This window comes from Oryctolagus cuniculus, chromosome 4 (assembly GCF_964237555.1).
Source record: "Oryctolagus cuniculus chromosome 4, mOryCun1.1, whole genome shotgun sequence".
Taxonomy (NCBI): Eukaryota; Metazoa; Chordata; class Mammalia; order Lagomorpha; family Leporidae; genus Oryctolagus; species Oryctolagus cuniculus.
This window is the reverse complement of record NC_091435.1, coordinates 114430158-114444734: the sequence shown is the minus strand read 5'-3', so window position 1 is coordinate 114444734 and position 14577 is coordinate 114430158.

Below are 14577 nucleotides of genomic sequence, written 5' to 3'. Positions count from 1 at the left end.
CAGTTTAGCATACATTAAGTAAAGATTTCAACAGTTTGCTCCCACACAGAAACATAAAGTGAAAAATACTGTTTGAGTACTAGTTATAGCATTAAATCTCAATGTACAGCACACTAAGGACAGAGATCCTACATGAGGAGTAAGTGCACAGTGACTCCTGTTGTTGACTTAACAAATTGACACTCTTGTTTATGGCATCAGTAATCACCCTAGGCTCTTGTCATGAGCTGCCAAGGCTATGGAAGCCCCCTGAGTTCACTGACTCTGATAATTTTTAGACAAGGCCATGGTCAAAGTGGAAGCTCTTTCCTTCCTTCAGAGAAAGGTACCTCCTTCTTTGATGACCTGTTCTTTCCACTGGGATCTCACTCACGAAGATCTTTCATTTAGTTTTTTTTTTTTTTTTTTTTTTTTTCCAGAGTGTCTTGGCTTTCCATGCCTGAAATACTCTCATGGGCTTTTCAGCCAGATCCACATGCCTTATAAGGGCTGATTCTGAGGCCAGAGTGCTGTTTAGGGCATCTGCCATTCTATGGGTCTGCTGTGTATCTCACTTCCCATGTTGGATCATTCTCTCCCTTTTTTATTCTATCAGCTAGTATTTGCAGACACTATTCTTGTTTATGTGATCCCTTTGGTTCTTAGTCCTATCATTATGATCAATTGTGAACAGAAATTTATCACTGGGACTAGTGAGATGGCATTGGTGCATACCACCTTGATGGGATTGAATTGGAATCCCAAAGGGACAAATACCACTTGTTCTCCTTGATAGGTGACAACTAACTGAGCACCAAAAAGGAAACCTGTTATATGAAATGAACACTATGAGAAACAGTGACTTGATCAGCCCTCACCCTGACTGTTGATGAGGAACTTGATATGTTATCCCTATTAGTATTTTTTTGTTTGTTCTACTTAATACTTTTGGTTGAATTCTGTAATCAATACACAATTCTTCTTAAGTGCTGAAACTTAACTGAAAAGTAATCACTGTTAAATATAAGAGTGGGAATAAGACAGGGAAGAGATGAGCAATTTGTTACATGCTCAAGCTGACTTACCTCAAATGGTAGAGTTAGAAACATAAAGCAATTATTTATTAAAATAGGTTCAAAACATATTTCTCTGTGTTGTATCATTTACATATGCTTTATTTTCTGAGTTCAGATAAAGGTAATATTTGAAAATGAGCACCCTAATGGAGATTATTTCTAAATAATAGTATAATAAATCCATTTCAAATGAAATATTGCTCAATCTTTAATGCTTTAAAATTCCTTTTAATGAGGAGAATGAATGGATAAAAATGGTGCACAGAAATAATTTTTGAAAACACTAATATTAATTTATTAAACTAAACAGTGAGTACTCAAGTTTAGTGATGATAATTTCTTATAAAGTCACTTAATTTTAAATTTAAAATGCCATTTAATAATTACATTTGAAATTCTATCATGTTGTATTTGATTATCAATATATTATTAATATAGTTATAGATGATCACATTACATATAACTCAATGTTATATATAACATATTATACATGTAATATATGTATGTAAATGCATATATTCATAAATTATTGAGAAAATTGATTATATAAAGTAGTAAGTTTTAATCTTCATAATTGAATTAGCATAAAATTCTTACCACTACAACTTTATTCTTTGACTTGATATTGATTTTATTGTTAAATTTCTGTAATTTGAATATTATCAGGATTCCACAATATTCACCTAGATTCAAAGTATTCTCACCCCTACTCATTTTTTTTCATGGTGTGGACAGGGAAGTGATTCCCCACACACCGTTTTTGTCTGAAGATTTACTTTTTATTACTTATTTGAGAGGAAGAGTTAGAGAGAAAGAGAGAGAGACAGAGGGAGAGAGAGACAGAGACAGAGACAGACAGAGAGACATATTCCATCTGCAGGTTTCTCCTCAAATGACTACAGGAATGGGGGCTGGGCCAGGCCAAAGCCAGAAGCCTGGAATTCTATCAAGTTTTCCCATATGAGTGCAGGGGCACAAGAACTTAGGTCTTCTTCCAACTGCTTTCCCACACACACTAGCAGTGAGCTGCACAGAAGTAAAGCAGCCAGAAATGAACCAGCACCCACATGGGATGTCGGTTTTGCAGGCAGCAGCTTTTCCTGCTGTGAAGCAATGCTGGCCCCCAGTTACTCGGCTTCTTATCCAGCTTCCTACTTATGTGCCAGGAAAGGCAACAGAAAACAGCATAAGTACTTGAGCCTTTTACCCATGTGGGAAACCATTATGAAGTTCTTGTTTCCTGGCTTCTGCTTGGCTCAGACCTGGCTGTTGCAGCCATTTGGGGAGTGAACCTCTAAGTGGAAGATAGCTCTCCCTCTCTCTTTCTCTCTCTCTTAAATTACTCACTCATCCACTCAGAATCTCAAATAAACAATATTTATCAAAAGACAGAAAAGTATTCCCTTTGTCTACACCTTCACTACTACTTTTATCAATTTAACATTTGATACTATTCATCATAACTAGTGTGAGATAAGCTTATTCTGTGTTTTTCCTATGCATTTCTGAGATGATTGGTGATGTGCAGCATCTCAAGTTCATTTCCCAGCTGTTCCATTTCCCACCCTTTTCTCTGCTCGTGGTCTGGTAAAACAGTGGAAGATGGCCGAAGTCCTCAGGCCCCTGCACTCACGTGGGAGACCTGAAAGAATCTCCTGGCCCTGGCTTCGTCGTGGCTCAGCCCTGGTCATTGTAGTCATATGGGGAGTGACTCAGAGGGTGGATGATTCTCTCCCCCTCTCTTCCTTTCTCCTTAGCTCTTCCTTTCAAATAAATAAATAAATCTTAAAAGCAAAAAGTCATGTCAAACACAGGGTATGTATTTCCTTTACAGACAGGGAAGACAGGAAATATAAACAATTAGTAAGACCTAAATAAGGCCAAAACTAGCAGGGGAAATATTGTCTTAAAATTCCATATGTATGTGGCATCCTCACTGCATTATTTTGATGGTTGGGTTCCCATCACCTTAGGCAGCCCTACTCCTACAGTTTTGCTGGTAACAGTCCTATTCCTGTTCTTGTAGGTTGAGGTCTCACCTTCATAGCTTCAGTAGGCATTGTCTTCATGAGGACTCTCTGCAGCCCTTCTGATCCCGTATTTCTGCTTGGCATTGCCTTGGTGGAGGCTCCTTATGGTGACTTTGCTCCTGGAACCAGTCACTTTCATTGTTTCTTTCTTCCTTCTTTGCTGTCTTCTCTGTGATTTGGTGATTTTCTCTAGTGGGCCTTGATTCCTGTCTATTTTTATTGTGAAACTAGTAGATGTTTGAGCTTTGTAGCTACAGTGAGACTTACATAAATATTATTCAGACATAGCAGTGTATTTAAGCTGATGACAGATTTATTTCAATTACATTGAAAAATTTTAATTTTTCTGATATACCTGCATAATGTTTTTGATGAACAATTTGCATCTTTTTTAATACTCTGTATCTATTTTAACTATGGTTCTTTTAAGTATCTGTTTTATAATCTTTAAAATAGAGTAACGAATAATTTACAATGTTATACTGTACATATTTTGACCATATAATTATCTTTACTCATGAGTTTTACACTTTCAACTGTTTTCATGTTATTACTTGGCAGCTTATAATTTCTGCTTAAAAATCCTCTAACATTTATCCTAAGACGATATAGTGGTGATGAACTTCCTGAACTTCCTCAGTGTTTTTTTTTTTTTTTTTTTTAATTGGGAAAGTTTTTGTTGCTCCAACATTTCTGACAGGCAACAATTCCAGTTAAAGTATTTGGAGTTGGCAGTTTTGCTTTTCTTTCCGCATTTTGAACGCTTCTTGCCTTGGAGTTAATGATGGATTCGTTCAGGATCCCTAACCCTGAGAATCACAATTTGTAAAATACCAGATACATGTCATTGTGTATACTTTAGCTCGTTTCTACATCATTTATAATAGCTAACACAATGTACATAGTTACTGAACTACATTGTGCTGGGAATAACGTCAAGAGTTTGTCTATAAATGTTCAATACAGATGGATTTTTTCATCCAATATGTTTAATCCATGATTGATTAAATTCAAGAATCTAGAGCTCACAAATACAGAAGAATATCTGTACGTTATATCACCCTCTCTTGACTTGCAGGATTTCTGCTAAGAAACCTCAATTGTGTTCCCTCGTATATGAAGAGTATGTCTTCTTATTTCTTTCTAAGCTTAACCTCTGATTTTTGACAAACTAATTATAATGTGTCTCTGTCAATTTTTTTTTTTGTTATTTGTTTTTGATCCCTTGGACTTTGTAGGAATTTTATATTATTTCTTTTTTTTTTACTTTATTAATTGAAGGGCAAGTGCCAGAGGTGGGGAGAAACAGAGAGAAAGAAAGGTACTTTTGTCCATGGATTATTGTTAAAATTGATGTTTCTGCTCAAGTGTAATGGTATCAATTCCTGTTCTTCCATCTTTCTCCCATCACAAATTTAACCTATTGCTTTAATACTTAATATATACAATCATTATTTATAATATTCGATTACAGTGTATTTAGTTATGATTAATAAAAAATTAAAAGGAAAGGCAGCCGTTGTGGCACAGTTGCCTAAGCTGCCACCTGCAATATCAGCATTCCATATCAGAGTCCTAATTCAAGCCCAGGCTGCTCACTCCTATCCACCTCCCTGCCGATGTGACGGAAAAGCAGCGTAAGATGGCTTAAATACCTGGGCCCCTGCCATCTACACTGGGGATCCGTATATGGATCCTGGATCGTGTCTTCAACCTGGCCCATGGCTGGCCATTGTGGTCATTTAGGAAGTGAACTTGTACATGGAAGATGTCTTCTGTCTGTCTCTGCCCCTTGTCTGTCACTCTACCTTTCTATTAAAAAAAAAGTCTTTAAAACTTAAGATTTATAATATACAGAGAGTATCTCTAAAGTAAAACATGAAGAGAAAAATAATGAAGACATTTTCTCAAAATGATTTTGCTCTCCTACTCATACTAAGGAGAATATGCTCTTTCTAGAAAGGGGTCTATATTCTTTAAGGTGCCCTAACTTAAGTGTCATTCTGGTATTTAGTTTTCCTTAGCACATTATTTTCTGTTCTATTGGACAAAAATCACCATACTTGAAATATTGAATTAAAAAAATGCTATTTTCTCTCTCTCATAAAACAGCTATGGCACAAGCATGTCAAGTACTCCTGTTAGCTCGCAATGATGAAAATTAATATAGAACTTAAGCTTTATTAATCATGTTAATGCTGCTTCTCTTAGCATATCATTCTAGTATTTTGTGTAATTAAGCAGGACATTAAAAGCATTTTCATAATGTTTAATGTAAAAATATCTGTTCATTATACTGGAAATATTGGATTAACTATCCAGCTTAAGCCCAGAATTCTGATTTTCTCACCTATTCCTCAATATTCTTAATACATATTATTTACCTCATTTTGTTTAATGTGTGATACTCATTCTCAGTTCAAAATGAGTATTTCAGCTATTATCTATTCTGAAATATGTTTATCTTTTTATTTTTGTACCTATCCTCATACTCAGCCATCATCTTCCAATAATGTTTCTCTCTATTGATTTTTCAAAACTCTTCTAGATGACATTAATCTCTTGTTCCCTGGGTTTTGTGACATTTATTTGACTTGAGATATTCCTATATAAAATAATGGGCACATCATCTGAATTTTTTAAAAACACAAAAATGAAGCCCTGTATTTAATTAGAAAATGAAGTTTCCAGTGCTTGAAAGGACTAGATCATACACATAAGTTTTCATTACGTACCTGTGGCATGAATGGTATTCAAATTTTAGAGAGATATAGAAAGATATTATTTTTGATTATGAGTACAGATTGTGCTTAGGTTTTTTTTTTTTTTCTAATTTTAAAGGTATCATTGCCATTAAGAATAGTGCCTCCTAATTCCCATGCTATGACTTTTTTTTTTTTAAATTTTGGCTTCCAAAAGGATTCAACGAATCATCATGAAGTTGCTTTTATCTTAAATAGAAAGAAGAAAATCTTGGTTTTGAATTATAGAAAATCATTTTACCCTTAACTGACCAAACCTCATCATGCATTTTTATTTCCAAGTTCTTCTCCTAGAAATTAAATAATTGAAGCACTGCTCTCTATAATATATGATAGGCATGAAAGAAATGACTACAACTTCACTGCAGTTGGGGGAAAAAATCTATAAATGAATCCATGACAGCTTCCTCAGCCAAATATAGCTGTGTGTCTTTAAAATTTTCAGTGCAGATTAAAACTTTGTCATTTGACTGCATCACTCAATTTAACATGTAGAATAATGTTCTCTGGTGAATGATGCAATATAATGATATAATAAATGGAAAAATGTAATGATAAATGTCTGACTGAAGCAATCCTTCTTTGAATTTCCTTTTTACTTAATAAATTAAATAGGACTTATTAACAATAGTAATTGGGGCTGGCACCATGGCTCACTTGATTAATCCTCCACCTGAGGTGCTGGCATCCCATCGGAAGAGGAGCAGCCAGGACTAGAACTGGAGCCCATATGGGATGCCGGCGCTTCCGGCCAGGGCATTAACCCGCTGCTGGCCCCAAATGCCTTGATTTGAGACCCTGCTCCTTTTTGGATATAGCTTCTGCAGTGTGTCCCCTGTGAGGCAGCAAATAATGGCTCAAGTATTCGAGTCCCTGTAAAGCACATGGAAGAACCAGCTGGATTCCTGGCTTTTGCCTGGTGTAACACCAGCTATTGGGAGCATTTGAGGTAGGAATCTGTGGCTAGAAGAACACTCTCTGTCTGTCTGTCTCTCTCTCCGTTTCAAATAACATGAAAAATAAAGAAAATTTTAATCAAAAAACACTATTTCTTCTTTTTATCAAGTTGTGCATCTTCTGATCTTTTTTGGTGTGTGTAGAAGCTTAGTCATTGAACAACAGATTACAAGATCTTTAAGACTCAGTACCTTTTTTTGTAAATGAGTTATTCAAGGAATATTTACTAAATTTCAAAAAGTAAATAAATTTTACTGTCCAAAGATACTAGATAAAGATTTGAAAATGATTCTTTTGTGTGAAGAAGGATTATTCTTTTTTTCTTTTTTTCACAGTTACAAAACTCCATTCCTCCATAGTTAACTTTATCTCCACAGGAATTTTTATTGTAGTTCTCTCTCTGCATTGCTCATCAATTTCTTTCTCACCCTTCCACATTTCCCATTTCGCTATCCAGAGATTTGCAATCTCTGCCTGCTCTGATGCTACAGAACTGAATACAAATACAGACTGAATACAAATGCTCAATATCAGGATCTAAAGGTGAATTTTCCTGGAATATGAAAATTAGAGACCCTAATGGCTACTTTGTTTCCATATATTTTTGGGAACTAAAAATCTTGCTTTACATCTTTTGATGTAGACAATGGGATGTCCTTTTCTACTGAAAAATGGCCTATGCTATATGAAATCAAATTTTATTAGTATAATATACTTTACCTTTGATAACTGGAAAAGAACCCCAGAGAAACTGGTACTGAACTAGGCTCTCTTTTACTGTTGGAAGCCATATTATGCAATACTCATTTATGTTGCTACTAATTCATTTCAAGGTGTACACTGGTGACTCAGTCAAGTATAAATGAATATAGGCTGATGATAATAAAGGTGTTGCTTCTATTGGATTTGCATATAATGCAAAATTTTAAAAATGTGAGATATTAGGGGCCGGTGCTGTGGCACAGCAGGTTAACACCCTGTCCTGAGGCACTGGTATCCCATATGAATGCAATTTGAGAACCCACTGCTCCACTTCTGATCCAGTTCTCTGCTATGGCCTGGAAAGCAGTGAAAGATGGCCCAAGTCCTTGGGCATCTACGCGCACGTAGGAGACCCAGAGGAAGCTCCTGGCTCCTGGCTTTGGATCAGTGCAGCTCCGGCTGTTCTGGCCAACTGGGAAGTGAACCATCAGATGGAAGACCTCTCTCTCTCTTTGCCTCTCCTCTCTCTGTGTAACTCTATCAAATAAATAAATAAACCTTAAAAAAAAGAAAATGTGAGATATTACAAAAAACCTATAGTAGATAAAAAGTGTGTGTGTGTATGTGTTTGATGTCATGAGGTGAACTCCTATTCAGCAATTTCCAATTAAAACTAATATTTTGTGGGTTGTATAATCTTGAAGAAGGGAGAAATGATATAAAATATTGAGTGTCTTGCCTCTTTATAATTCTGATAAAAAATTAAATTGCCTTACATCTCAGAGGAATTTGTAGTAAAGAGTCTGTTATAAATGAGATAAAATTATAAGAAAATGTTGATGAAGAGGTATTAGAAAACTTCAGGAGTTTGTGACACCAAGGATGCAGCTGGCAACTCTTTAGAACATTGCAATAAACTCACATTATCTCTGCTTGATGACAATTGTTCATATTTTTCACAGCTGTTTGGATTGCCAGAGCAGCTGTTACCTACAAAATATTATTTGAAGAGGTTAGTTTCCTGTACAAAATCCAACGATACTCTTGCAGAGTGAAATATAGAGGAAGGATAATGCAGTTATGTAAGTAAAACTGATACTAAGTTAAGTCTGAAAAATCAGTTGAAGAAACAGACAATTTATGAAAATTTATGCTTTGATTTCTCAACCTTCTCTCTTTCAGATTACTGAAATGATTTCTGTAATATTTTTTCACTGTGAAAAGAGAGCAATTTGGGCATTTATAAATAATTATGATTGATAATCTTAAGTAGATAACTTTCCCTTTTATTATTTGTCTTCATAATGCTCAAAATTTAATATTATCTTATTTTTAAAAGTTGTGAAAGAAATAAAATAAATTTGGATAATTATCTTTATCTGACACTTTAGTTAACTTTAGTTAATGTTAGGAAAGTTTTACTTATTTATTTGAAATTCAAAGTGAGAAAGATTGAATGAGAGACAAATTTTCTATCTTCTGCTTCACTCAAGTATGCGCAACAGACAGACAGATACAGGGTAGGACAAAATCGAGGGGTGGAGTTGGAGGTGGGAGTTGGCTGGCCAAAACCAAGAGTCAGGAACTTCATCTAGGTTTCCTACATGGCAGTCAAGAAATCAAGAGTCAGGAACTACATCTGGTTTTCTCACATGAGTGTGCCTCCCAGACACATTAGCAGGAAACTGGATAGCAAGTAAAGAATAGTTAGGAATTGAACCAGGCACTCCACTGTAAGATACAGGTGTCCAGAGTGTTTACTTAACCTACCACACTACAACTCCTTACCTCTTAGTGATGTTTTAAACCTTAACTACTAAGCCGATATTCGAAATTTGCTAAAAATTTTGTGTATAAAATTCTATATAATGTGGAATCCTATGTGTAAGAAACTGTAAAAGGCTGACAAAAATTTCTTTTCAGTATTTATAATCTGCAATATATTGATATTTCTTGAAAAATGTTAACCATAAACTGTTGAGGTTAAAGAAAGAATCAGATTTATCTGTATACACACATGCACTGCTAAGTATCATTCAAGTAAACCTCCAATTCTCAAATCTGTATGTATTGACTATTTGTAACCAATTCTAGCTTATTTCTTCCTGTTTCTTTGCTTCTTTCCTAGAGTTAGAATTTGCACAATTTGTATATTTATTTGCTATATAACTGATGTGTTACTTGTCTCAATGCTTTTGTTCACTAAAATCACATGACTCTATGGGAAGACAGGAGTATAGTATAAAATATGTGACTACCCTTAGTTTGGATTAAAAAAAAAAATCTGCACAGCAACCCAAAGGAAATATAGAAAAAACTCCCAAATTTTTTATGGAAGAATTTATTTATTTGAAAGGCAGAATGACAGAGGGACAGAGATCTTCCATCTGCTGTTTCATTCCCCAAATGCCTACAACATCCAGGCCTGGACCAGACACAAGCCAAGATTCTGGGACTCCATCTGGAACTTCTACAGTTTCTGTAGGTGGCAGTGGCCCAAACTCCTGGGCTATCATTGGCTGCCTTTCCATGAGAATTAGCAGGAAGCTAGATCAGAAGCAGAACAGACAGAATGCAGGGCAGCTGATACTAGAACCAGCCCTGTGATATGGGATACAGATATCTCAAACATTACTTTAATGTGCTGCACCACAAGAATGGTCCCATTTTATTTATTTTTAAAGATCTCATCATCTTTTGCATGCCTGTTAGAGATTTTTAAACTCAATTATCATCAGTTGACTTCATGTAAGGAAGAAGGAAAAGGTTGAAGGTATTAACAATTATGCTGTGTTCCCCACTTCTATTTCTTGTTGTGAAGTCTAATTATAAAATCCTTCCACATCCCCATTATTCTTGGCCAGTCATTGATATGTTGGCAAATAAGTTAAAAAGAGGTAGCCCAAAAAATGCCCTAAGTTTCAGTTGTACTCTTATTTGCTGCAACATGCCTCTTAGTAATTACTATATATCCTAATACTTGGAGGATTTCTCTTCTTGGATTTTAAATTAAATTAAAAGCTATTGGTAATTCCAATAGATGCAGAACAAGGGCATGCTAATTGAAACAATCATGTTAGTACATCTAAAAACACAGCTGTGATTAGTGTCGGCACCTGAACAAATTTATGATAATCCACAGTTATTCTCTGAGATTCATCTGACTTTTGTACACATGAGGAGGGAAATTAAATAGAAACATGATAGGAAAAATCACTCAAGCAGAATTCAGGTTTTTAATGTTTGCACTAACATCCTCAATTTCTTGGGTATACACTAATGCTTTTGATTATTATTTTAGTGGGTGTGTGAAGGTAGTTCTACTTGGCTCTGGCTATGATAGGAACCTTAACTAATTTTGTGAGGTGTCTTTTAATCACCATAATGCATTTTTGGACTGAGGAAATAACTACCGCTTCACTTCTATAATCCCACAAAACCCTTTGTGAGATCTACTGAGACCAAGACTATTTCTCACCTGAAAATCATTAATCCCCTGCTAACTGAAAAATAACTGTAGCCTTCTGTTTCCCCCTGAAAATAGCAAATAGTGCCAGTTCAGAGACACAAATTACAGATGTTTGCCTCTTTGAGTAATGAGATGCTGTGATGTATGGCCAACACTCCCTTTTGGGGATGTCAGAATAAAAAGAAGAGTTAGAGTACACATTTAGTGTTTTCATTGTGGAGTTTATTTAGTTTATTTTCTAAGTAACATGACCAACCCATTAAAGGTAGCTCTCTCTGAACTGGTAGAGTATTAGTGACACTTAATTTGATCAGGCTCCTACTAGGCATATAGGATACACTCCTAGGTGATAGTTGAAGAAAATTTCACATAGGGACTACAAAAAAAAAAGTACTGCAAACTTATAGTAGAGCTATGATAATAAAGCAATTTGGGACTAGCTGTAGTAGGAAGTCATTATTATCTATAAGAGCAGAGGACCAAAGGCAAAGAGTTGTCTGACTAGTAACCAGAAGATCTGGTCAAATGTGCAATAAAACTAACCACATATATTCTGGAATTGGAAGAGTTGGAACGGCACACTCATCTCTCTCCTCCTCCCCTTCACTTCCCTGTTGGTGCCCTCTTCTGGTTAACTTCACCAGAAACACAGAAAGCAAGGGAACTCAGGAAAACCTGTCCTCCTAGGGCACCAAGCAAAGTATACAATGCCATAGATTGAATAGAGTGGATCTGGAGGAACAAAGTAAATGCATTATGTGTAAACAATTCTTATTTTCAGTATGAAATGGGGAATTCAGTGAAATAGAAGAAATGGTTTATAATTCACACAACCCCTGATGATAAGCCCAAAGTGAGAAAATGATTTTGCAAACATAAGGAAACATGTACATTTTTTCTTTATTGAGACTGCGTAATGTAATATGGTAATGATTCTGCTAATGAGAGTAACGATAAGTAATATATGCTATAGAGAATAAAATTCATGAAGGTTTATACATAGCTAAATGGTAATATAACTTAATTAATTTAATTCTGATGAAAATTCTATAAGATTGCTACTAACTATACATAATGTTTATATTTCATTGCATATAAGTTATATATTTTTAGGAAACATGCTTTTTCAAGCACGCTCACAACTAAAGGAAGAAAAAATGTAGGCACTCCATCCTTTCCATTTCTTTTTCTTTATGCAGTGTAGTGCTGTAATGACTTTAATGTAAGATATCTCCTGTATTTCCTGTACTTATCTTTTTTCTTACTGTATCTCAATTATCCATTTCTATTCTATATGTTTTAACAAGTATTATTCAGTCCATTTAGAAAACAATTCAAGCTGTTCTTTCAGATATTAATGACTTCTCAAAATGCAAAATGTAGAATGTCATTGAATCTGACTAGATCATCTGGCATGCAAAATCTTATAAAATAGACTTAACTGTAATTTAATAGAGAGCTGCTGTCTGTGGAAGTGATTAGGAAGAAAGAGGCATGAAGTAAAGATAAAAGATCTGGGATATATGATGATTCATGACATGATTCAAAAGTGAGAAGAAGCTTAAAAATAGCTCCCTTTCCTTCTAAAAATAAGTGTTACCATATTTTTATTGATACTATTTGAACTTCTCCATGTGACAGCATCATTATCTAAACTTAGAAATAATATTTCCACAGGTAAAGCAAGGGAAAGCTACAAAATATCTTCCACTGTGTTTGGTTGAATTATCCCAAATGGATGATTATTTTTGAAATTATGGTTCTTTTAAATCAGTAAATAGTTATCTGAATTCATTAGGCTGGAAAAATGGAGCCCAGTGGGTACATTTGCTAAGCTTATAAATTTCGATGTACCTTAAATCAATATTCATGAACACTTTAAATTTTAGTTATGGGATCCCTGTCCAAGCACACATTTGATTCATTTTTATTCATTCATTCATTCTCTCTCCTTCCCACCCCTCCCTTTCTCTCTCTCTTTCTCATCCACGGAGTATCCTTGGCTTTTCCACTAGAATTGTTTATATATCCATGTAGTTTCTTGTTGGCACAAATCTGTGGCTTCAGTTCGTTTTCTACTTCATCCATGTTTAAAAGGAAACTATGTAGTATTCTAAAATTATATACATATATATTTATATATGTTTATAACACTTGTCTCTGCATAGTATTTTTTTTAACTTTTATTTAATGAATATACGTTTCCAAAGTACGAATAATGGATTACTATGGCTTCCCCCCCATACCGTCCCTCCCACCCACAACCCTCCCCTTTCCCACTCCCTCTCCCCTTCCATTCACATCAAGATTCATTTTCGATTATCTTAATATACAGAAGATCAGCTTAGTATACATTAAGTAAGGATTTCAACAGTTTGCTCCCACACAGAAACATAAAGTGAAAAATAATAGATGATTTTTTTTAATGATGATGAAATCAGATCAGACCTACTGTCATGTTTAATCCCAGTGAGAGTCAAGTTGGGAGTTGATAGTATCTTTTCTTTTCTTTTCTTTTTTTTTTTTTTTTACAGAGGATCAGTTTAGTATGCATTAAGTAAAGATTTCAACAGTTTGCACCCCCATAGAAACACAAAGTGAAATATATTGAGAAGTTTCTGTACTGCAAAAGAAACAGTCAGGAGAGTGAAGAGACAACCGACAGAATGGGAAAAAATATTTGCAAACTATGCAACAGATAAAGGGTTAATAACCAGAATCTACAAAGAGATCAAGAAACTCCACAAAAACAAAACCAACAACCCAATTAAGAGATGGGCCAAGGACCTCAATAGACATTTTTCAAAAGAGGAAATCCAAATGGCCAACAGGCACATGAAAAAATGTTCAAGGTCATTAGCAATCAGAGAAATGCAAATCAAAACCACAATGAGGTTCCACCTCACCCCGGTTAGAATGGCTCACATTCAGAAATCTACCAACAACAGATGCTGGCGAGGATGTGGGGAAAAAGGGACACTAACCCACTGTTGGTGGGAATGCAAACTGGTCAAGCCACTATGGAAATCAGTCTGGAGATTCCTCAGAAACCTGAAGATAACCCTACCGTTCAACCCAGCCATCCCACTCCTTGGAATTTACCCAAAGGAATTTAAATTGGCAAACAAAAAAGCGGTCTGCACCCTAATGTTTATTGCAGCACAATTCACAATAGCTAAGACCTGGAACCAACCTAAATGCCCATCAACGGTAGACTGGATAAAGAAATTATGGGATATGTACTCTTTAGAATACTATACTGCAGTAAGAAACAACGAAATCCAGTCATTTGCAACAAAATGGAGGAATCTGGAACACATCATGCTGAGTGAAATAAGCCAGTCCCAAAGGGACAAATACCATATGTTCTCCCTGATCGGTGACAACTGACTGAACACCAAAAAGGAAACTTGTTGAAGTGAAAGGGACACTATGGGAAACGGTGACTTGATCAGCATAGCCCTGACTGTTAATGAACAACTTAATACATTATCCCTCTTAGTAGTTTTTTTGTCTGTTCTACTTAATACGACTGGTTTAATTCTGTAATTAATACACAGTTATTCTTAAGTGTTGAAATTTAACTGAAATGTGATCCCTGT